General features: G+C 40.4%; 1 protein-coding gene and 1 long non-coding RNA gene across 5 annotated transcripts in view; one reads left to right on the top strand and one right to left on the bottom strand.

The window, feature by feature from the left end:
• PRKN (parkin RBR E3 ubiquitin protein ligase) overlaps positions 1 to 26,153 on the top strand; it is a 610,775-nt gene that overhangs the window by 220,137 nt on the left and 364,485 nt on the right. The window lies entirely within an intron of this gene.
• LOC310759091 overlaps positions 6,694 to 26,153 on the bottom strand; it is an 84,108-nt gene continuing 64,648 nt past the window's right edge. Inside the window, exon 3 of the long non-coding RNA XR_014546208.1 lies at positions 6,694 to 6,708. This is a non-coding gene — a long non-coding RNA (uncharacterized lncRNA). The remainder of the gene's footprint in view (positions 6,709 to 26,153) is intronic.

Below are 26,153 nucleotides of genomic sequence, written 5' to 3'. Positions count from 1 at the left end.
TGTGATCTAAAGGCAGTTGAGCATTGTACTAGTCACAACGCTGGTGTGTAAAAAGCAGAGGCATACATGTTGTTTCATAAGTTTAAAAAAACCCCTCAACAATCTACAGTTGGGTAATACCTTTTTAGGATCAACCAAAATGTCACAAAAGTGTGGCAAACTATTGAGTTTTCTAAAACTCTTCATCTGGCAAGAGAGATGGGGTGTGTGTGTGGGAAGCAGTCAAATAGGAAAAAAATAGGTTGACGTAGCCATTAGGTCAGTTGTGTGTTCAGTTCCAAATTAGAGACGGCAGGTTGAATAAGTTCCTACCAAGTGCTACATATAAAGGTAAAGGGACCCCTGACCATTAGGTCCAGTCGCAAATGACTCTGGGGTTGCAGTGCTCATCTCGCTTTATCGGCTGAGGGAGCCGGCGTACAGCTTCCGGGTCATGTGGCCCCATGACTAAGCCACTTCTGGCGAAACCAGAGCAGTGCACGGAAACGCCGTTTACCTTCCCGCCAGAGCGGTACCTATTTATCTACTTGCACTTTGACTTGCTTTCGAACTGCTAGGTTGGCAGGAGCAGGGGCCGAGCAATGGGAGCTAACCCTGTCATGGGGATTCAAACCGACCTTCTGATCGGCAAGCCCTAGGCTCCCAGTGCTACATATAGCAGTGCCTAAATCCATTCTGACATTCGTTCAAATTTCCATCTGATATTTTCCATTCTTCTGCAACTGGTTTATCGTCTTTCTTCCATTTTGCCTCCCACTGGTGCAGAAATATACATTTTTTTTACATATATTGTAATGCAACAGACATGCATATCCTTGCCACCAACAAATATAACAGATAGTTCGATGTAATGTGTGCTTGTTAAACTGCAACAGATATTTGTGATAGGGCTAGAATCTTCTATTTGTGTTGATATGTTGTCTTGATTTTATAGGGTTGTGCCCTTTGGAGTCATAATTGCGCCAAAACAATTGCTAGCTAGCAGCATGATTGTTTAGCCAAATAGTTTTTCTTAACTCAAATACAGCACCAATATGGTTTAAGAGATTTGGGGTGAGGGAAGGAATTAAACCAGAGAAGCTTATTTGTTTCAGATTTGAAAGTTTTCACATCTTTCATCAACTTGATAGAAAACGATCATTTAAGCTGCTCCTCAACATGACTTAGCCTGTGCTTATAGACTTTTCACACTTCCTTTTCAACAACACACACTGATTTGTTTCTATATAACACTACGAATTGCAACGCCATAAACACACAGATTGGGAAAAGCTGACTTGCCTGTCACTACCATTAAAGTGTGACGAGCATCAGTAGGAATAGACTAAAGTCTTCTCAGGCATAAGTGTGCCTGTGTGAGCAGCATTGACAAGTTGTTTTGCATATGATATAACAGCAAGGGTTAAATGTAAAATGAAAACGGAAGAATGTTGGACAAGAAATCCTGGGTGCTGCAGAGCAAGATATTTTGTTTGTAAAGCCTGTTGGTAAAGATGCAGACCTAGGTTATCAAACTAATTGTGGGGAGGGGCATAGGGATTTGATTAGCCACTGTGGGAAACAGGAACATGGATTAGATAGGCCTTTGGACTTTTATCAGCAGGACTCTTCTTGTGTTTTTATGTTCCTGGAGGGAACCTGCAGGACTATGGTGGCAAGCCAAGAGTGATGGAAGTTTTGAGAGAGTAACAGGGCAGCTGCAGTAATAACAAGTAACGGGTTTGAGAGGAGAGCGAGTCCTCCAAGACACTTGCTCTCTCCTTTTACCCCCCCCCCAAGATCGGAAGTAATAACTTTGTAAGTACAGTGGTACCTTGGGTTAAGAACTTACCTTAATTCGTTCTGGAGGTCCGTTCTTAACCTGAAACTGTTCTTAACCTGAGGTAACACTTTAGTTAATGGGGCCTCCCACTGCCGCCGCGCCACCAGAGCACGATTTCTGTTCTCATCCTGAAGCAAAGTTCTTAACCCGAGGTACTATTTCTGGGTTAGCGAAGTTTGTAACCTGAAGTATCTGTAACCTGAGGTACCACTGTAACAACTTGAGGAAGTAACTGATTAATTCACAGTTCCAGTCAATGCATGGTGTAGATTCTCTCAGTCTTTCTCTCTCATAAGTCTAGAACTTAGTACCATCCTATGTTAAAAAAAAAAAAAAGTAAAGGACCCCTGGACAGTTAAGTCCAGGAGATTTTGGAACATACAAAAGGAACAATTTGTTCACATAGCACATAGTTAAGCAGTTGAAATTGCTACTGCAAGATGCACTGATTGCCAACGTGGATGGCTTTAAAAGGGAACTAAACAAATTCATGGAGGATAAGACTATCAGTGGCTACTAGTCACAATGGCTATGTTCTACCCACTGTTGGAGGCAGTATACCAGACGTGCTCTCCTTCCAGAAAATGTAATACAAAAATTAACAATGACTTAGTTTGTTTCTAAGGTCAGAGAGCTCTTCCTCAGTAGTGGAAAGCCACCAAGAACACCTGCGTGCCCTCAGTGCATTGCTACTGTCTGTTACTGTTCCTCTTCATCTTAAAAGCTGCAGTAAAACACAGGACTCAGCTATACAGCTGCAAATAGAACGTTTTAAATGTGTTGTAAAGTGTAATATACAAATGTGACACTAGATGGCGATGGTGAGCTATGGCAAATTCATTTTTTAGAAAAGCATTTTCACAGTGTTTTTTATATGTGTGTAGATTCCACCACAGTCTCTAAAGTGTTTCTGCTTAAGTGAAGTTTACATTTGTTGAGTGGTTATGAGGACCACAGTAATGGTGTCTTTATTCAGTTTGTAGAAACCAAAAATTATGAATTCACACAACCAAGTTATGACTAGAATGCAACAATTTTAGTCCAGGTGAACTCAGTGAAAGTTGCTTCTGAGTAAACTAGCACCACAAAGGCCTGCCTATTTATCTATACACTCAAAACACATGGCTCTTAAAATGTAAATGAAGCACTTTTTATGTACAATAAATCTTGCAGAGTAAACCATTCAAAAATTACTCAGAAGGGAAATCATTTTTTTAAGCAAGAGTTGTACATTTTTGCTTGTAATTCATTAAGTGAGTTGGGTGAGCAAGTCCTATGAATGATTTATCATATGAGGCAGCTGAGTGTAACACTTGGGTGTGAACAAAATTATATACTTAAAAATGTTTCAAAATTTGGACAAATACCAGTTCTTTCAGGCAAAAAGAGAGGGGAGAAAAATGCATTTAGTATTTCACCTGATCATAACATACTGTGAAGCAAACCTTTATTGGAAGGAGCTTGGAGCAAGTTTCTCTATGCTAGGTGAGAACTGTCAAAATGGAAGAGGAGAAAAATTAAAGTAGCTAATTTACTTGCAGAATAATTTTTCCAGAAGCAAATAACATTTTGGATCCAGATGACTGGCTATATAAATAAAATATTTTTTAAATAAATGCACAGCCAAGAACAATGATGTGTTTCCTTTTTCTCATGACTGTCTGAAGAGCGTGCTACCAATGTTTAAGATCATAGTTCCAAAGCTCGCCAGTTTCACTGATAGTTAACTTCTAAAAGAATACTTCGTTCTATTCTGAGGGAGGAAATAAGTAGCACTTGTATTGATTTACTGTAAGTTAGTGTGTTGAGTGCTCAAAACGCCAGCCAAAAATCTACAGCCACCATCTTCTGCTGGAGTCTAGGGTTACTAGACTCGTGCCTTTAGTGGCTACCTTTAACATACAGAAAAGTAGCATATTGTGCTTTCCCCATCATTTACTCTCCATGCTAAGCTGAGTTTCACTTCTCTGATTGTAGGGACTTGTCAGGGTTGACCATATCATGAGCCATTTGGAGGCTGTCTGCCTCTTTATGATAGATGCAGTCAACACCATGGCCTCTCCTTTCCTGTTTCCTTCAGAAGCCATTCCGGGATACCAATGAGAGGCTTACCCACAAGGCAGCACCAGGCAGCTCATGAGCCAGCTGAAGGGCTCACAGAGGAAATGGGTTTAAATAACTGTGGACAACCTCAGAGAGGAGAGCGTACATGAAGTTTCACCAAAGAAGGATAAGGTTGTGAATGGCAACTAGTCTTGATGGTTGTGCTCTACCTCTACTATGGGAGGCAGCAGGAATACCAGTTACAGGGAATAAGAAATGTGGAGAGTGCTGTTGCACTCTGGTCCTGCTTGCACACTTTCCATAGACATTTTGTTGGCCACTGTGAGAACAGGATGCTAGGCTAGTTGAATCTTTGGTCTGATCCAGCAGGACTTTGATTGCGTTCTTATGCAAGCCTCTGGATCACCTGAAGATACTATGAAGGAGTCACCCCCAGAATCTAAAGAAAGATCTTCATCCTCAGGCTGGTATAGAAGAGAGCTGATGCCCCTCCCAGTCAGATGGCCTGTGAGTCATCTGAAAGTGAGCCTTGTGCATATCTCTGCTTAATAACCCAAGTCTGAATACTGCCAAAGTTGTTTCTTTCGAAAGTTTACTTATGACAGTTGCTGCTGAGGTTCATATGTCCCTGGGCAAACTAATCGCCTAATTTGTTTGCTTCATTAAAGTAAAGACAGATTGATGTTTCATTGGCAATATTCCCTAGATGGTTCTGGACACTGAAAATCTATTATGTAATGGGGAAAAGGGGAACCAGCATTTTAATTATGAATGTAATTGCATTATAGAACAGGAGGTGGTCTATGTTTTAAGTAACAGTGGGGCTAAAATTAAAAATAAGCACACTGTTTACTTAAAGAGCAGTTTGCATTAATTCCAGTTAATCAATGCAAAAGCATATGAGCACCTCTGTTGTCATGTGTTGCTGGCCTTAGGCAAATAGCCAGTCATTTTGAGAGGTTTTTGAAAGGTTGTTTTGCTTGATGATTGTCAGGGCCTGAGGGACAATCTAGCCTGAGATGGAAAAACCCAGTAAATTACATGGCATAGTTGTTTGGAAGGGATGAATCATGTTTCATTTTAAAATCCTCTTTTAGAAGCTTCACCCACACAGAGGTATTGATATCAAACTAGAGCTCACAGTTTCACCTGGGGCTGATTTAATAAGTTTGTATGGGACAAAGTGTGGGTCCAGACAAATTAAACTTAGAACTTTTAAACCTTTTGGTTATGTAAGTTAATGAATGAATACATATGCTTAGGACAGAGGTTCTCCAAAGACATTGGGAGGGGGGAACTAATACAAATGCAGGTCAAACCAGAAGCCATTAGAGCCACTCAGAGTGATTCATAGGGTTATCTTTCAGTCATAGTACCTGTAAAGCACTTGCCATGATTCTGGCTTTGGAATTATGAACCTCATTCCTGTATCATTCGCCATTCTGGGTAGAATCATCTCCAATATAATCTTGTATTAGTTATTAACTTTATTTCCCAAATTAATTTCATAATCATCTTTCTTATTCAGCTGTAACTTGCCAGTTTTTACAATTTGTTGTAGTAAATAACCTGCAATTCATTATTTTTATTTTCTAGCAGCCTATATGCTTTAAAATTTTACAGATGTTGTTATGCACATAGAAGTGATATGTGTGTATAGGTTGGGAAGGGAATAATGGCAAAGACTCAAGGGGCCTGTCATTAGGTATCCTAATGAACACACCAAGGTCAGGAGTGGAGCCTGAGGTTGCAGTGATGCCCAAATGACTTATGTTAAACTTTAACCTGATTCTCATGGTCCAGCTTTTGGCTATTTATGTATTGCAGCACTGAGCTGAGTGATATAGAATGTGCACACTGTGCCACCACTATTGGGGGCCATGGGGGCGCTTGCTGTTCACATACTCAGAAGGGAACGTTGAGCTTCTGTTCCAGTTGTATGAATATGACACACCAAGGGCCCTTACCAGGGGCCAATCATATTGAGCCTGAGAGGACAGGCACAGGTGGAGACCTGGCAGAAGCCAGCTGCACCTCCTCCCTATAAAAGGGAATGGTGCCCAGCCTCCGGCCCTTCTTCAAGCTGGATTTCCTACCACCAGTCATTCTGCCCTGGAGTGAGAGGGTTGCAACATGCATGGACATTGCTATGGAATACTCAGTCACTATATTCAGGACCATATTCCCTCCACACTAATTGGCCTGCCTGTAGGTTTTCACCTACCTTATAGCAACGGTCGCAATTGGTGGTTGAGACATTGGTTCTGGATCTTAACATCTGGGTATCCAGTTAAAGGGGTCTAGGAAGGGGTATTGTTGTCCAGAAGCCCATGTGGGGACAGATGGGCCATAGCACCCCCTTGGAGAGATGGCCCTGGAGGGAGCATCACATTCAATGTATGTTGGTGGGGACGACCTTTTGTCTAGTGTTGACCATCCATTGTCAATCAGCAGGCGGGTTGGTTGATCTCGGATACATACCCAGTGCTTTCGCCAAAACTGGTTTACATCTATAATCAGTAAAGCTGTGGCCTATTTCATCCTAATACTGTTGTTCAGTGTCTCATTTAACATGATTCGTCCCCTGCTCCAGACGGCGCGCTTCTCGCAATTAGGCACAAAATGAGCTGTTTGGGCTAGAAAAACTAGCAATAAATAAATGAAAGCCGCTTCAGTGAAAGCCCTTGAAATAGGTGAGTTTTTCTCTTACCTTGAATTTGCTTGTAACTTTTGACCTCATGATAGTTTCTCACAAGCATTCACAAATGCTCAGTTGGTGTTACAGCAATGTAGACCTGTTGTACCCTGTTTGTACAGTCAAGCTAATTAAAAGGAATCCATGAAAAGAATTGCTTCAGTTATGTGCAGAAATGGCCAAGGCTCCAAGCAGTTTTTTTGTGTGTTGCTGTATCTCGAAACAGCAAAGAACCAAAAAACTGGTTCTTGACTTTTTCAGTCCCTGGGTATAGAATAGAATACTTTCCCACGTATTATCAGGTATGTTAGCATCAACTTTATTTAATAAATTAAAACTTAAGGCCACAATTCTGAAAACAACTTATAACCTTTCCCTCCTCCTTGCCCTTCTTGCATTGAAGTTAGTGACATAGTGACAGGAAAAAGTGACATTTGTGGTAGCTTTTGTCCATTTTTGTGTCTTCAGGCTAGAAACCTTGATATTTGTGGGCACCCATCTGATTTGGGAGACTATGGAAGAGTTCATCTTTGGGAGTAAAGTCAAACTGTTAAAGAGTTACAGTGCCTGTTGAGGCTATGGAGACCAATATGGAAGAGACATTGCTGGTAGGTCAGATGAAGGCACCCAGTTTTTCTGCTACAAGTGCACCATGGTGTTTTTTCTCTCTGCGTTCCTCCCAGCATTCATTCCAGCTGTGGATACACAACCTGTCTTCAGGCACTGTAATTGTTTGCAAGGGATTCCCATATAGCGAAGGTTAAAGCTTGATATATGCACAGGTGTATGTTACAAAAAATGAAGAGACACTTCTTAGCACTCTCTCTCTTTCCCTCTATGTGTGTATGGCTATATCTGGGAGGGTTCAGTTTGTTTTGCAGGGTTTAAAACTGAAATTGCGGTTGCTTCAATGCTGTCACCATAGTTGAGCTTCAAGAATGAACAACTTTATCTTCCAAATGAACATCTTGTACAAAAATATACGGAGTGTTATGATGACTGAGTTTGACCTAAAAACAAAGCCCATATGGATTTGCTCATTTTCAAGTGCAGATTGTTGAGGCTGCAAGTCTCTCACTTAGTCACAGTCTCTCTCTCTCCCCCGCCTCCCTCCATCTGACCATATGGTTGCCAAACCTAGTGGTAGAATGGGAAAGAAGTAAATAAGTAAATATAATACAGCCCAAAAAGAGACTTGGGAATTGGAGAGTATTTTCATTTTCCACTCTGTTTCACAAGTGCTTTATCTCCAGGTAGTCTAAATTAATCTTGATGGGGTTAAGAAATAATCAAAATGTTTTAAAGTGTGAAAGAACTAACATGTTGAGATGTAGCTAAACAAGCTTTCCATGTAACAATAGGATCAATTGGTTTTCTTCCATGTATTAATAATGAAACCTGTGAAATTGTTTTCAGTAAAACATATAATTTACAAGAATATCTGACTTTGATCCAAGGGCAGTTCTCAACAGCAAATTAACCACTCTACAGAATCTTCACCTATGTGTAATACACATTTGTTTCTGTCAAAGAGCACCTGCTTATCTGGGGTCTAAGAATGGAACTAAGGAGCAGAAGGAACAGGCATTCTGTTTAATGATGCCTTTTAGCAGTAGAATAAACATAAATTATTCCCAACTTTTGATGGTGCATTTGTAGCATTTACTCCCTTGATCTCTTGTTATTTGAATGTGTTACTTCTAACTCTTTATCCCTGTGCTCCTCTTTGCATAGTTTCAGCCTGCATATGCACAGACTACATATAGGAATAATTCTGGGGCAAGCGATAGCAACAAGGAGCAAAGGGAGTCTATACAGTTTACTCATGAGTAAATTCTCTCCACTGTTCTCATACCAAACAGCAGCTTGAAAAACTAAGCAGAGGTGTATAATTGTGAGCAATATTTCTTCAAAAATATGTATTACAGCCTGATGTTTCAAGTAGTAGGCAAATGTGCTGCCTACACATGAACAAATCAACTTGTTTCTGCTGTTCAACTGAAGCTATTGATGCAGCTTGATTAATTGTTTCTACCTGTTGTCCAACTTTACATATATAGACTCTCCTAGAGGAAGCTGCTTTTCCTTCTGCGGTCAGGAATAGCCTTCCCCTCCTCACTATGTCAGGAGGCTCCCCAGGTTTTACACTGTCTTTCTACTTGTTACTTCCCTTACCCAGATTTTCCTTGGAGAGTCTTTGAGTATTTCAGATTCCTGGTACATGTATGTCTTCCTTCAGATGGGCTGCATATGTGAGTGAAGGATGGATACTTCTTTGATGCAGAACTTGATTTAATTTTTATTTTTTTACAGCCAAGAAAAAAAGTCCATTCTTTCTTAAGTAATCTTTGTTGGTGCACCATGCTCATTTCAGGAACCATGATGGAACCTGAATAACTCAATCAAAATAAACACCAGCAAAGAAGTTCCCCAAAAAATAGTTTCTAGCTTATTGGTTGTAGAATTTGTCACCTGTCTGGGTTTACTTGGTGTTTTTTTTAAAAAAAGTTTGTTTTTTCCTCTGGTGGAGAACAAGTGGCAGATTCTATTGTGCTCATCAAATGATGCAGATTATATTACGCTCATCAAATGTCGTACTTCAGCTTTCACTTGTTGTTGCCAGCAGTGCTTTGCAACCTTGGGAGTGAGAGGTGAACTACTAAATAACATTCAGAGAAGTGGTAAATTATTCCTCACCAGCGTGCATCTGTTAAAAGTTGCTTCTGTGCTATCTGTTCTTCTCCCCCAAGAATAAGTGTGCTGTATTCACAGCATATGCTGTCCTCTACTGCCAAGAGCTGACCGTGCTAAAGTCATCCCTGAATCTGCTGCATCTGAATTGCCTAGATGACCACTTGTGTTGAGCATTGGGTGGCTTCTGACCCAAGTAAATGATTTGCCTTCCAACTAAACAGACTTCATGCAACTTTCTATACTTAAGGCAGCATGACAACACATTATATTAATAAAATATCAGGACTTTTACTGTCACCTTTCTAAAGGATTTGAAGGTTATCAGCAAATAAATACTTCTAACATACTATGCAATAATTGAGGACCTGCTTCCAAAATCATTCTAACTAGTTATGTCCAGTAATTAGTCACTGAAGCCCTTTCCCCCTCCAAAAACACACCCACCCTTCTTCTACCCTCTATGAGATCACTCTGGTCCTCAGCTCCCCTTTTCATTCTGTGCCCCACCCCCACCCCATTTCTTGCCAGCTACATGCAGGCCCTCATGTCCAGCAGGTGCATCGCTAGTCAGCATCCCATGCCTTGAATCTTTGTCCATTTTGTGATATTATATTCAATTAAGGTTAGCAAGGGAAAGGGTAGTAAGCGACAAGCAGGCTGACTACCGGTTATATAAGAAAATGTTCCAGCAGGACCACTGATTACTAGTTACTCAGATATCATGTTTTGTAACAGCGTCAAGCGCTGTTTCTCCCACCCACCCTGCCCAATCAGTGCCTTCTTTCTCTCGCCACCTGCCTGATATTCGTGCCACAGCTGCCCCCTCCCACCACAGCCTTACCTTCCTCGGCGGAGGCGGTTAGGCTTCGGCCTTCTCACAGCCTTCTCGCTCTTGCCACAGCCACCAGAAGTGGTGTGCCTTCTTCCAGAAGTGTGCTTCTGGATGCGCTGCACCCGCTCCCAGGAATAAGGCAGTGGCAGAGGTTGGCCACAACGGCAGCAGAACCTATGGCGGAGAAGCAGGGCGGTTTCATTGAATCCGTGACGTGCTGCTTAATTTAGGACAGTTGAGTGGTGTGCCTTTGTATGGCTGATACTGTCACATTTTGAAATCTATCTTTGCAACCATGAGGGCTAGAAGCTTGTAAGAAAAGGGAAAAAAAGCCACTGTATCAACAAAAGCTCACTGTGGATCTAGATGCCTCATGCTGTTGAATATACCTAACCTAATCCAATGAACTATGTCCCAAATAATGAAATAACTGTTTGATAAATCAGCCATTAGAGAGAATCCATCTGGTACTTTTGTCTCATCACTCCTTCAGTGCACCCTCAGTCTCTCTCCCTTTCTTCCTTCTTTGTGTGTCTAAACGAAGGCGAAACAGAAATGACTGATTCTGTTTTCTAGCTCTTCCCATTAGTTATTTATTTATGTCTGCTCTGGGGCTATGGAAGACAGTGGGAGGTATGAGAGTGATTTTGCACATCAATGTTTCAGGACAGTATCAGTATAAATGGCATTGGTATAGCAGTCTATCTTCCCATAGGCACTAATTAAAAAGCAATAAGAACCGAGAAATGTTTGTTTCCATTTCTTTGTGTCAGTATTTAATGTGCTATAGTTTTTTTTGTCATCCTTTCCCACTTGAATATAGCCACCCATTTAAAAAGCAGCATAATTAATAAACAAAACATTTTTTTAAACAACTGCCTCATCTCAACATGCACACACAAGCCACTGGTGAAAGCTGCACTTTGTATTCACATTTCAGTTCAAGTAAGAAGCCAGATTCTGATGCTTTGAACTCCCATATCAGTACTGGATTCAGTGGAAGTTCTGAATCCTCAAATCAGGTGAGACTAATAGAAGACTCTGAAAACAGAAGGCCCTTTCTCTCTGTATAGAAGATAATTAGTAAATAAACTACTTGTATAATGCTAAAAAAAATTAAATGCAGATGCTGGAAGTGAATAGAGCCTTTGGGGCAAGCTGGGATATTAAGTGAAGGTAATTTCAGATGCCACATTTTCTAAGAGACCCACATAATGAACATGTTAATTTTTGCTGTGTCAGGCACATATCTGTGTTCTCGGTTATTCCAAGAGCAAAGATACCTGACACTGCTTTTAACGCTACATATAAGCAGGTCTAATCCTGAGCATAGGAACAAAATTGAAAGTGCTTCAAGTCAATTGTGGGAAGCATGGAGAACAAATGAAATCAAGCCTGGCGCCTGCAGTTGATCAAGTTAAGCACTAGCCAAGGGGGGCAGTTGCCAGGAAGGCCTGATCTGCCCATACCACAATTCACTACCCTCCTCACCTGGATGCTTTTAAAAAGTGAGAGGCAGTGCCACTTATAATAGTGGGCTACAACAATTAAAACTCAGTTTTGAATTGGATCCAGCTGAGCTCCCATTGGCAGTGGTTGCATCCCATTTTAAATTACCCAAAATGTAGTGCCCCAGCCCACATATCTGTTGAACTTACGATTCCTTTAATAGATCTGTATTCCAGGTAGGACTGCAGATTAGGAGTGGTGAACTAGATCAGGCCCAAGAGCTTGATCCTTATCTCCCTCACATCCTGCAGGCCAAATTTGACAGGTGAGCAAGGACAGCTCCTCCAGCGTAGGAACCATCACACCAACTTGGGCAGTGATATCTCAAGAGGTGTCTGAATGCATAGAGAACAGGCACACAGACAAATTAACTGCTTTCTAAAATATAGAATAGGCTATTGCAACTTATCAGAACTATGCTAATGCTGGAAGCTCTGTTCCTGGTTCTCACAGACTCACCCAATACTAGCTACTGCTGATGAAATAGCCTTTGCTAGTTTTCCTCTGTTATTTCAGTCTATAAGTCTGTTTGCAGTGGCTAGGACCCTAAGATAAGTGAGCATAAGAAAAGCTTCCCCAACCCTCTTTCCCCTACAGACCCCTGCATTGCTAAAACCTTCCCTGGTGTATTAGGGGCCTCTCTTGAACAATGTGAGATGAGGTATAGGGGGCTCCTTTGGAACTTTGGAACCACAGAAAATTGGGTGGAGGCTACTGGTGATTTGTCCTTCTCTGGTTCAGGGATAGAAAGGTAGCCGTGTTGGTCTGCCATACTCAAAACAAACAAACAAACAAATTTCTTTCCAGTAGCACCTTAAAGACCAACTAAGTTAGTTCTTGGTATGAGCTTTCGTGTGCATGCACACTTCTTCAGATACAAGTGTGCATGCACACGAAAGCTCATACCAAGAACTAACTTAGTTGGTCTTTAAGGTGCTACTGGAAAGAAATTTGTTTGTTTGTTTGTTTTGGTTCAGGGATGTCCCTGATTTAAATCTTTGCCCCTGCCACAAACCTATTGAGCCACTATTTCTTAGTGCACACCCATTTGAAATCTGGGGGTAGATAACACTGATCTACCTTACAGGGCTAAAGTTAAGAAAATATAATTATGTATGTGATGCACTTTGAACATTCTAAAGTGTTACAAAAATTTAGTATTTAGTATTACTATGAGAATCTGTGTCCTGTATCTATAGTTTTTCCAGCATAACCATCTAATATGTAAAGACTTCACCTTTAGAGAGAAACATGTTTACTCTCTTCAGAATAATCTAGCAGACCTTTTTAAAATTTATTTACTACAATTTTCACTGTAAATTTAAAGAGGAAAATCAACTTTATAGCTCATCTATAATGAATAATGGACAAATGGAGTTAAAATAAGCTTCAGTTGCTAGTAATATGGGTATTTTTCATCTCTTGCTCCCACAATATTATATAACTTAAATGTCATGCTGGTCTTGTAACATTGCTAAAAATGCTCTAAACTGAACTTTCTCAGCTTCAGTGAAAGCATACCTGATGCCCATTTTTAAACTACTGAAAATTATGGAAATATTGACAGATAGATGAGTATAGCACCACGAGTAACAGTCACATAATATTAACAGAGATAAAGTGGTGATGTTCATTTTAATTCACCATCTTGCCGGTTCTATTAGCACTGAAATCCTTTCATTGCTATTCTATCACTCTGTAAGCTTCTCAAATATTGCTTCAATCTCCTTTAAAAAGAAAGAAGAACTAGTGCTTGAGAAACACTATATATGGGGATATGTTGTGACAAATGTCATAAATTTTCAAGGCTTTCTAAAGTATGAAAAAAGTTGCCCATAAGCAATATTATCTGCTGTGTTTATTAAAGTGGCTTTACTTGAACATGCTGTGAAAGATGTTTATAAAATGTGAGAGAAGTTGTTTTTGGGGTGGGGTGGGGGGAATGTACAGCTTTACCTCTTCTTATTTTCCTGTCCAAATGAATTCTAAAAAGGACTAGACATGTTCCTGCAAGACAAGAACAACAACAGCCTCTTTCCAAATATGTTTGCTATTTCAGTGCCTTAAGTATCTCCAGAATGGGACTGAGTGATAGGAAAAGAAGAGTCTCTGTTTGTGTCTGCGCTGTCTGTTTCTACAAGACTAATATGGGGTGAGCCAAAGAGAAGGGACATGGGACAGATTAGGTCTTTAGTGCTGGCTGCAGAGCTGAATTTGGCTTTCAGCATTTAAGTTAAACTAAATTTATGCTTGAAATTTGTATATCATCCCTCCCCCATTTAATAAATTACAGATTGAGGTGCATTTTTAAACATCCAGGTAGCATCCATTCCATTGTGTGGATGTACCCAGCAATAGTAATGCTTTCGTCCACCATAAGTGGGGTGATTTAAATTATGTATTTTATTATGCATGTTGCCAACGTGAATTCATTTTCTGAAAGGAAAAAAAAGTGCCTCCAGAATAGAAAGCTCTACAAATCTCATTTGCTGGAAGAATGTTGTTGTTTTAAATAAAAGGTCTAACACTCTTTGTATCGGGGATGTTTCTTCAAAGTAGTCTGAAGGTGGGGCAAAAGTAAATGCTGTGCCTTCTGAATGCTGTCTCTGAAGCATTCTTGGCAGGCATCATGCAGCACCGTGCACCCATGTAGCTGCAGACTGACCAGGCTGCAGATTTCACATGTGCAAACCAGATTCTAGTAGCTGAATCCAGAATTGCCCTTCCACAGACAGAAGAGTTCCTTCCACTTGTTGGTTCAGGCTATACAGGTTTGGGGAGCCTGTGCATTGCTGTAACTAACCATTATGCCATTCCATAACAATGCACTTGGTGCTTCAAGCAACAAAGCGATTTTACTTGCTGACTGCCATTTTTTTGTCCAGTAAGTAAGTAAGTAAGTAAGTAAGTAGACAGACAGACAGACTTCTGATTAAATCCATATTGGGAATCAGTGGCTTTCAACTAATTCCCCTCCAATAATTTAAGTGAATAAAGTGAAATGATCATGGTGATAATATACAGTGCAACATCCCCTGTGACATGATCCACAGGGTCCCTTCCAACTCTACAATTCTATGATTCTGTGACTCTGTGTGATTAGACATATGGCTAAGCCTGGCAACAATACAGATGCCCTCATGTGATGACCGGCATTGGCTACAGCTCTCTTTTGAGAGTATATTAAGTAAACTTGGTTTTGCCTCTGGGTAATGTGTGAAATGGCATAGATTTAAGGCTAAGAGTTTTCTTCTGGAGACTTATCTCTAAGTGCTGAGTTTCCTGGAAATAATTGTTTCCCTTTGCTAGGCGCCAGCCTATTCCATAGATACCCATTGGGGATTTATAGGCAGCTTCATTTCAAGCTGTCCCTTTAGGGCTACACAATATTTTTTAGAAAGCATCTTGTGAGACCAGCTGTTTCCCATAATATCCTTGGGACTATTGACTACCTTGAAGAGACATCAGAAATTTCAGAATGCCTCAATGCCTGCCTCTCGGCTGCATGAGGCCACATGGTCCCCCTGGGGCTGCAATTATGAATGCTGCCTGGCAAACTGCTATACAGAGCATCCCTTGGAATGGTTGGGGTCCCTGGGGAGTCCTACACAGCGCATTGCTCAATTGCTTTGACAGGTGTGCTTTGACTTCTGCAGCTTTTCTAAAGCATCACAGTCCTGGTCTATAAATCCTTGCTCCTTTATGCACAAAGACTGTGTTATCCTCTGATGTTTGAGCAAAGATTAGTTGAGGACTCCCAAATACTTTTATTTGTGACCCAGTGTCCATGTGACTGTTATATTGTAGGGGGGAACTGACATTTCTTAGAAAATAATTTCCTGTTTTCAAGCTCCTCTTGTTGTTGGATAAATTCAGTCCCCGCCCCCCCCCCGAGAATATTCAACAAAATGCCCCCCCATCCATTAATTTTGGGTGCAGCCAGGAGCCCCAATAAAAATAGTTTGGTGTTATTTAATGTTATTGAAGGAAGCAGTAGACTCAATCCTCTCCTAGACTAAATTTGGAGGCCATTTTCACTTATCCAAATTGTTCCTGTGTCAGGATGTCTTTGCTTTTTGAAGTTCTCCAAATGCTTCTTGGAGTCTTGGGGAACCTGCTTATTAACCTCGCTCAATTCCTGTCAGTGTCCATATATAAATTTCCTTTCTTTTGACTAGATCAAACATAGGCAGACTCGGCTCCCCAGATGTTTTGGGACTACAGCTCCCATCATCCCTAGATGATGGGATGATGGGAGTTGTAGTCCCAAAACATCTGGAGTTTGCTTATGCCTGGACTAGATGGAAAAGATGGGCACTTAAATGTAGCACTTAAATGTAATACTGCTTAGAAAGTTAGCTTTTTTTCTCATGTTCTGCTGTCACAAAAATAGTGTTTTAAATTTGTGACATTACAGTTTCCATTTAAACAATTAGAGCTAGTTTTTAGAATAAACTATTTCCAATTTTAAAATAAAATAAAAGCAGTGACAGCTGATGCCCTGCCCCCAAGTGGCAGAGGTCCATATGTCAATTACCAGACCTCCCCATCTCTGTCCATCTGAGATTCTCCTGTGTTGTCATGGATTTTTCAAGGCCGCCATTTCCTATATCAGACTTGTTAAACTGAAGAGATATTCCTTTAAGCACAATGACCATGAACATATTTCTTCCATACAGTCTGAGGTTTGTGCACTGCACCACAGAAGAAAAGATTGACAGAGAGTGAATTGGATGTTGTCCTTCCCCAGGACAGTATTGGCTGACATCGTTGTTGCAAAACCAACTTGTTTTTCAGGATCGTTTTGAAGATTATAGTCTTCCCCAGCCCCCTGCTGATGCACAAAGGGATTTATAGATATAGTCAGTGCCAATTATCTGTGTCTGCTTGTGGCACTCAAGGCACATTTTATGTGCTTTGATTGACAGTACCTTACATGTTCACCTCCCAGTTTTCTATAATTTATTTACATCTCATGCTTCCTTGTTTTCTGCATTATTAACTTAGAAAATGTATTAAGCAACTGGTGCTTTTGCTGGGTAAGGTCAAGAAGACCCGCTGTTCATGCTAACTAAAAACAATAAGCAGAAGGTATGTAATAATGTAAAACAGCGTTCTCTCTACTTCGTAGCGTGCTCTATGCTGGCAACCCTATTGTCTGGATTTGTTTTTGAAAGTCTCATACTGTGTTACGGAGCAGCCTGGCATAGCTGTGTGTGCTATGATCTTTCTTAGGGGGTCATTGCTCTCTTTAAAACAATTTCTTAAAATTTCCCGGCACTATTTGCATAAGCATCTGAAGCATAATACTGGGATTTTATCACTCATCTACTTGAAGAGTTTTCTTGCTTGCTTCCTCTCCCCCTCCACCCCACTCTTTTCACCCTCAAGCTATGTCACGAATGTTGACGGCATATCTGCGAGTAGTGATGGATTTTGAGTGTTATTTTGGCTACAGATAAACAGCAGGATATGTAGCCCAACAGTATAGTCATTAGGAAGATGCTATGGGGGCTGTTGACAGTTAAAACACTGATTTTGATTAATGAGCAGTAAAGATGAGCAACATTTGCCATGGTTTCAGCACTTTACCATCTTCATCATCATCTAATTAATAGCCTTGCTTTATAAGTTAACAAATGTTGTCCACAGTTTGCTGAGCACTTCACTTGCACATTTCATTTAAAAAAATGAGAATTCTCTTATGTTGGGAGTCGTTTTTTAATAGCTGCTTTTGCTAATTGTCCGTTTTGGTACCTGCCATTAGTTCTCAAGAAAGCAAACAGCCACTGACAACCAACCAGTCTGAGAAACACTGTCTATACACTCAAACTTTACTGATAACAAACTAGGCACTAGGGAATTCTGATAGCCAGTTTGTTTATTAGCCACTGGGGGAGGAAGGAGGTGCGGTGGGTGCGGCCCACCCCGGGTGTCATCCCTGAGGGGGGGTGACATCGCCCTTGCCCCCCAGGATGCTTGCCCTACCCCCCGGGCAGCTAGCCCCGCCCCCGGATGCACAGTATGTGTGCCGATCCGGGTGCCAGAGCAGCTAGCTGCGCCTCTGTTATTGGCACCAGCATGTGTCACAGGGGAGATGTTTTATCAGCATTCTTATTTTGGCTCAACATTCTTCTGGTGGTTCTAGGGGTCCCCTACAAAGCCCAGTCTCCCAGACGTCACTCAGCTGGTCCACTGAGTCCAAATTTCCTTTAATATCCCATAAAAGCCCAGCTACCGCCATCTACTGAGTTACAGTGAGCAGTAAGACTCTCATTTTATTTACTTGGTTACGTAATTCAAATCCAGCACATGTGGTGAGATCTGCTGACTTAGAATCCCCTAGAGCAGGACACATTCATGAATTACAAAACCAGTAAACATATTTTCTTATGGAAATAGCAGCCAAAAGAAGTAACAATTATTAAAGAATAACAAATAATAGTTTTAATGTCCTAACCTAGCATGCATGACTTTCCTCTGCCTATGGGCTCACTGTCTTTGTTCCCTCTCACTCTTTACTTTTCTCCACTCCTAGCCCATTGACGCCTTTTAACAATCTCTTTACTGAATTTTGGATCTCCAGCTCTTCCTTGCATGCCTCTTCTGAGTTTCTTGACTGACTTTCCCCACCTGTCATTCATTCCAATTCCACCAACCGTTCCATCACACTCCCCTGCTGTCAGTCATTATTCCACACACTATTTTGTTACATCCAGATTTAAGAAGTCCGTAACATTTGGAATGGTGGGAAATTGTTTCTGATTAAGGATAGTGATGGGTGATTGTTTAGCACTTCTGTGTTTGTTCAACAGTCTAGTCTGTCTTGTCCTTCCCCCTTCACTATGAAGCCACTAAATGAGATTGATGAAGTTCAATAGCGAGTTGCTATTAGTAAACTGAAAACAGCCAGCTCTATATTTTCTTTCCCCCAATTCTAGTCGCTTTAGTGGTTCATTATTTAAGAAGTTAGCCTGTGGCTAGGGCAGGAGATGCTGCAAATTCAACCATCATATCTCAGTTGTATTGCTTAATTCCAACCCCCCACCCCCCAGTCTCCTATTTTAAGCTCTAATTTCACAGGCCGTAATTTCTGCATATTGTTGCCTTTCAGTTTCCACCTTACAATTTTCTCCTTTACATAAACTATGGTTTATGTAACCAATGAGCACATTCAATCTTCACTTAACTATTTTTGGGTTCCCCACTTAGGGATATATTTTGCTTTTAATTCTGCAAATCTTGAGGTTCTACCCAGCCTCATCATGCCTTGCTTTTCTGTGGGGATGGTACTGGTTTGGCTAAGAAGCAGCGCTCACCTCTGAACTTCAAAAGCAGTGGGCGCATATGACTGCGTGAACCCCAATTCCTTATTTGATTAGGAAAGAATGCTTATGAGTTTTGATGTGGGGAATATTTTGAAATATTATAAGGGAGGATCTAGTGTGATGGAAATAGTAATTATATTATATATGGGTTTATGGGTTTGTTAGGATCTTATACACTTAAGACACCTTTTGGTGTAGATATGCGGTGCTGTTAATTGTTCAGAGCAGGGTCTGAAGTGGTAAGCACACAGACTGTAAGTGGCAAAGCACGAAGTATATCCAAACAGTGTTATGAAGTTACACATACGAGGATTTAGTGGTGAGATTTATTTTTTGTTTAAGCCAGAATTTGTTGCTGTTTTTCAGGAATTGTAACACACACACACACACACACACACACACACACACACACACACTGTCTGAACTAAATGTTTTTACATGGCTTACCTGCTATAGACTTGTAGTTGAAAAGCCAAAAATAAAAACAACATAGTTGGAATCCATTTAATTTGTGACCTTTGAAATGTTTTTGATGCATTCACTGCAGAAAAAACAGACCTTTAATTCCCCTTTGTTTTTCATATTTCATGCTCTTGGTCATTGTGATGGTGTTTCCCTGAGCTTGTAACTAGGTTTTTTTGAAAACTTTTTGGACTAATAATAGATTAAGACTGCAGTCCTATACATCTACCATAGCTCAATTGGTTAAAGCATGGTGCTGATAATGCCAAGATTTGATCCCCATATGCATATTCCTGTATTCCAGGGGGTCGGATTAGATGATCCTCAGGGTCCCTTCCGACTCTACAGTTCTACGATTCTATGCTTACATGGGCATAAGCACCATTGTCCTTAGTGGGGCTTACTTCTGAGTAGATATTATTGATTTTTATTTTATTATTTATGAATCACTTCCAAGAGGCATCCCAAAGTTATTTATAATATAATAACATATACAAAAGAGTTACATACAGTGGTACCTTGGTTTAAAAGCAGCTTAGTTTATGAACAACTGGATTGAGAATGCTGCAAACCCGGAAGTAGGTGTTTTGGTTTGTGAACTTTGCCGTGGAATAAGAAAATGTTGAGTGTGTTCCATTTGTAAATTGAGTCCCCCGCTGCTATGGGAAAGCACGCCTTGGTTTAAGAATGCTTTGGTTTAAGAATGGACTTCCGGAATGGATTAAGTTCGTAAACCAAGGTACCACTGTATATATAATAGTTTTAAAAAATTGCATATATGCAAACAATTTTTTAAATGGTCATGCTGGTGGTGGGATGAGCCTATAAGAAATCAAGCAAAAAATTGGAGCAGGGTTTAGACTCAGTGTTTTCTGAAATGTTGGTGTGCATCAACATTTTGCCCCAATTCTAAACTTTGGTGCTGTATTGGTACATACAAAGGGATAATCCTAGGTGAAGAATCTACAGGTGAAGGCACTGTTTCTACCAGTGCTGTTAACTTAATGTTTAGCAACAAGCTCTTCAGAGTAGAGAAAGAAATTTGCAAGTGTGAGCATGTGAACATTTATAAACAATGCCCAGGAGCTTAGTACGGTATATCACAATGCCATATGATTGGCATGTATTTTCATTACAGATAATTATAGGCAAAGCAAAACAGGGGGTAGCATTTACATTGAGTATCCTCTTATGTGCATCCTGTCCTCATTGGCTGCATTCCCATCCACAATAATAAGAAAGTTCTTGGAAATAGATTATCAGTTTAAGAAAGTAATACTTTACTTCATGTGCTGTGGATGCAATAAATGAGTGCAATCTATTTTCAGAGAAAGCCACAAGAAATGTCAATACCTGTTTTGGTGTTTTGTATAAAAAGCATAAAATGTGGAAGCCAATTCTGAATTTAAGGGTGCTCTCAGAATCACTTAAGCGGGTACATTTCCCCGTAACACCTTAGAAGGTATCATAATGTATTATTATTAGTGTGTGTGTGTTGTGTATTCTGTTCTCACCATCAAGAGCATGTTTGTATATTGTCCAAGGCTTTATAGCTGATGCTTATGTAAAGGGAAATAGATTATGGTCCTTAGGACGAACTATTAAAATGGATTATAATGGATGTTCCAAATGGCATTTTTTTTTAGGCTGTGACTCCTGGGGATTAAATGTGGGAGGAAGTGTGCTGGAGCCTTCAAATGGCATCTAATATAAATCAAATGCATTTTAAGTATCAGAGCTCCTTGGAAAGCATTCTGACGCATGGATACAGTAGACAGTTTTGTAGTTTGACAGCTGTTATTTCAGGAGATGTATGGGTTACATTTTCTGTTTTAATCTCTTGTTCAAATTATAATGCTGTAGTTCAGGATGATTACTTGGATTCAATCCTACAGTTACTATACAATGGCCAGAGGTCAATATTTTAATCTTGTCACAATAGCAGAATAGGACATCTTTAGTTGATTAGATCCACTTTTCATTTAGATCTTGACTGTTACTAATACAAGGATTCTCCCCCCCCTCCATAACTTGGACATTACTGATAATTAAAAATAAATCTAAGGGGCATGTTCCTGCTATTAAAAGTAGGTATTGCTCTCCCCACTGAAAAATGGGTTAGTTGTCTGAAAAACTTTTTTGTCTTTCCTCAAAATTTCTCAGATGTTTTGCCTGAGGAAAAATGCTCACTTCAAATTTTGCCTTATGGGTCTGGTGACAAGCTAGGCATCTGAAAAATCTCTTTGAGGAAATTTTCATAAACTTGCCCAGATGGTTTTGTGGTACTGAGTGTAAAACAACAGAACAGTTTTTACATGGTCTGGATTTTTTTTTTTTAATCTCAACTTCTGATTGGCCTGGTGGTGTGCACAAACTCATTCACGCTAGGGCAAATCTGACTTTCTCTGAGGAAGAATCCATACCCACTACCTGGTGGGACATCTTCAGGAGAAGAAAAGACTAAGGAGTAAACCCTACAAAGATCTGGAGTGCAGTCCCTAAGTTGATTGGATGGCTCCTTGTACACCTCCTAACTCCTGCAGCCAAGCTGGTGCCAAATGTATTGCTCTGCTTTCCTTTGGACCACGCTGGCGAGGCCGAGAGCGGGGGGTCTTGTCATATAGGCAGCCCAGGACTTCCTTGTGTGCCAGATAGGTCACTATGCAGTTTGCCTTCATCCCCAGAAGCATACTCAATTGTCTTTTGAGACAGATAAATGCCAGCAGCAATGTTGCATTTACTCCCAAAAGGGATAAAGTAGTGTAGATACATGGCAATGATATTCACTCCTCTTGCTTGTTTTTATTACTATTTGCCCTTCGTCAGACATAAGCTGTCCAATGAAGATGCCAGACACACCTCTGCTTTTACAGGGAATCCCCTGTCCCAGGTCACACATACACAGCTGAACCTCTGAAGGTGGTGGAACTACCAGGAACAAAATGGTTGTTTGAAAGTGACTTATGAATATTCACCGAAGTTCAGCCAGTTATGTAAACTCACTACCATTCGCTTGCAGTGGGACTTAAACATGTGTAACTGAATGAAGCCAGTTAGACTGAAACCACTGTAAAATACCTGAGATCTGATGAGAGAAATTTCTTTTGCTTAGCAAAATACTTTCGTATCGTGCTGAATCATTCCTTGTTTAAGCCACTGAAACTGCTCATAAGTGGTTTCAGGATTGCAGCCATAATCTTAATTGAAACAGTGGTTTTAATGAGGTTATTAGGAGAATGGAGGTTGTAGTTAGGCTATGTGATACTGCCAAAATATCCCTAAGCTTTTGGGTGGAATAATTGCAATTGGCAACATTCTCATTAATCATAGCTAATGGTAATGATAGCTCCCTGTGGTGGCTCATGAAGAGGTGATGGCCTTAATGAAAGCTGACTTACAAGGTAACAGATGGTGGCTACATTTTAGTATTTTTAATATGCAATTGCTCAGTTCTTTCTTCTTTAAAAAAGAACTGTTTATTTTTATATCATGTAATAATGGAAGAATTAGGTCCAACTTCCTACAATGCTTTACGGCTGGTTTGCTTGTTTTTCATTAGGATATTGGCTCCAGCAATGCCCTGGAAGATATCTGAGTAGATAGCCCTTGCAAATATGATATTCCCTTTTGATTTTTTTGTTGTGTTTTGATTTGTTCTCTTGTAGACCAAGGAACTCTGTCCCATTTCCTCCTCCCGTGATATGTCTCTGCATATCTAAGTGATCTTAATGATGAATGCAATGGAATTTAAAATAATTATTTTATTTTCTGTACTGTCATATTCTTCACAGACACTGCTTTTATACTGATAACTTTATTTTATTTTCTCCTTGGAAGAAAGAATAGAAAATGTATAAACTTAAAGTTGGCACATTTCCTTTAAGGTATTTCAATACTGTTTGGGTTTATGTTTCTTAACACAGTTGTTTTCCTAGGTTTCTGCACCCAGTTTTCAGGTGATATCAGAAAAGCTGATTAGCAAGCTCCTCTAAATTAGGAACATAGGGTCATAGGAATATAAGAAGCTGCCTTATACCAAGTCAGACGGTTGGTGAATCTTGCTCAGTATTGTTGACACTGACTGGCAGTGGCTCTCCAGGGTTCCAGACTGGAGTCTTTGCCAGCTTTACATTGAGACTACAGGGATTGAACCGGGAACATTTTGCATGTGAAGCATGTTCTCTACCACTCGTTACTGTCCTAGTTTTGCAAATACAGCTCCAATTTGTATTTGGTCTTCCTTACTTAATTCCATGAATAGCAACTTATGATTTGTATCCAGTATCAGAGTAGACCCATTGAAATTAATTTGACATGACCAACGTAGGTCCTTTAATTTCAGTGGGTGTCCATTGAAGTTGAACTTAATTGGATGTGACCCCATGTTGCTAAACACGAGTTTTACTAACTCCCCCAAGGGAATGTGTTTGGTTTTCCAGTAATAGTTTAAAGTTATGTTGACTTGCTTAGGAATTAAAACTAATAATTTTGAAGCAAACAACAAACAAACAAAATCACAGGCTTTGCATATAGTGTCTTGTTTTAAATAATTCCCCTTAAAACTAGTAGATACTTTCTGAGAGTGGGTGAGTTCCTGTCTGAAGAAATTCAGACCTGCCTTCCCTGACCCTCCTTTTCCATTAGCAGATGCCTCTACTGAATCCAAAGCTCTTCTGCAAGCAAAAGGGTGGCATTAGGATCCAACCTACAGCATAACAAAATATTTGAAAGGGAAGAAGAGGCAAACATACAGAGAGAACATTGGCATAATGTTTACAAAACAGGAAGGCAAAGAACATCCATCATCTGGATGGATGGCATCTCTAATTGTATTCCATTTTAATTTGGGCTGTTCAATAATGCATTGCGTTAGTCATCTAAGTTGCATATCTTCATGTTAAGTTGTGTCAAGAATAAGATAATAGTTTATTACATCTAATCAAACCATCACAGCATCGTCCTGTGTCTGGTAGATGAAAATAGTGCGCAGGGTTCTAGAGAGGAATTCCTAGGGAGTAGCTCAGTACAGTGGAAGTTTCTCTGTGCAAAAATGATTTCAAGTATCATGTATCATAAGGCATTGAAGCAATGATGATACAGATTTAGAAAATCCCTGCCTTTCTTGGTGTGTACCCAGACACATGGGCTTTTAGAACATCTGCTTGAAATATTTATTGTGTATATTTTCTTACCTTAACAAAGGGGTTATGCCCAATATTCACCAATCTTTAGCAGACTCCATTGAAAATATCTGAAATATGCATACGTGTGAGGAAGAAGAGTACCCCTGCTTCTGATCCCTGATCTGATGAACTAGATAGCCAAATGACCCATAATCCCCTCCACTGCCACCCCCTCCCCCACATATGAACAAAGTCCCATGCCCTGTCCTAGTAAAGTAAGCAGGAAACAGGCAGTTAATATCGAGATTCCTGAAAAGAAGGGAATCTGAGGTCTTTCAGGGCCATGTACAGCAGGGTAGCCAATGTTGTGCCCTCCAACAATAATTGGGCTACAAAATCCATCGCCATTGGCCATGTTGACTGAGACTGATGGGAGTTGTATTCCAGCAGCTTCTAGATGGCACCACATTGGCTGCTTCTGATGCACTCTGCCTAGGTACCATCCTTTTTATGCTCCCTGAGCCTGAGGACACTCCTCTGCTAAGCAGTATATAGCTTTAAAAGGGCAACCCTGTGGCCTGGAATCCCTCACAGAGTCATCTTTCCAGACGCACATCGGAGGGCTGCCAACTTGGCACAATAGCTCAGTGGAGTGTGAGGCCCTTGGAAGTACAGGTATGATAGCCCCTTGATGAAGCTTGGGCTTAAGGGCTGCAGTCTTTGTGTAGTCTTGAGCAACTTGGGTTCAGAGATCTCAGGCTCAGTAGCAGGGCTCTATGCATAGTGTTTTCTCAGCCAACATCACTGGCAACTTCACCTTTTCATGTATTATTTTTCTTCTGTTAGAAGATAGAATCAGCAGTTGTAGCTGGACACAAGGGCATAAAAATGAGTCACAACAGACCTTTTCAGGCTGCTTTCTTCTTGATGAAGTCTAATAGCAACCATAGCTAAATTTCCCCCTTTCACTCTTTCTGTCTTAGTGAATGAATGAATGAATGGATGAATGAATGAATGAATAGCTTGGCCACAGCTGTTATGGGGATGAATGGATAATGGTACTACAGAAAACGGAACTAGGAAGAGCTGGAAAGATGCAATAACAAAAAATCCCAAAACTATAAGTAGGGAAAGCTTTAAGAAATTGTGGGGTGGGAAGCTTTAGGACAGAAAGCACAAAAGCTGGAAGCTGAGGCTTGCTTATGTCCAGCGTCAGATAGTCAAAGGCAGTAGTAGACAGGTAGGAATGGTTTGGAGGGGATTAGGCTTGGGCTAAAGATAGAAGGTAGTTTTCTCAGGGAGTTGAAGCTTGAAGGCAGTTTGAAAAGGGGATTACTGCTCATCATGTTTACACTCATCCCAATCTTGCCTCTCATAAATAGTTTTTCTGAGTTTTAGCAATGTTTCAAATCAAAAGCAATAGTGGAACAAAAAAAATGCACGTATATAATGTGGAAAGCAAAACCTTTCTCAAAATACTTTCAGCTCTCTCAGAAACTATTATCTGTCCCCAGCATATTCTCCTTGGTCAGCCAGTTGCAGTACCGACATTCCACTCTTCCTCAAGGGACTTCCTGTTATCCACTTTGAGGCTTCTATGGTAGGGGAAGCTATAAATATAAAT

This window comes from Podarcis filfolensis (genome assembly GCF_964270895.1).
Source record: "Podarcis filfolensis genome assembly, chromosome: 3".
Taxonomy (NCBI): Eukaryota; Metazoa; Chordata; class Lepidosauria; order Squamata; family Lacertidae; genus Podarcis; species Podarcis filfolensis.
The sequence above is the reverse complement of the archived record's forward strand: the minus strand, read 5'-3'. Positions and strand labels throughout refer to the sequence as shown.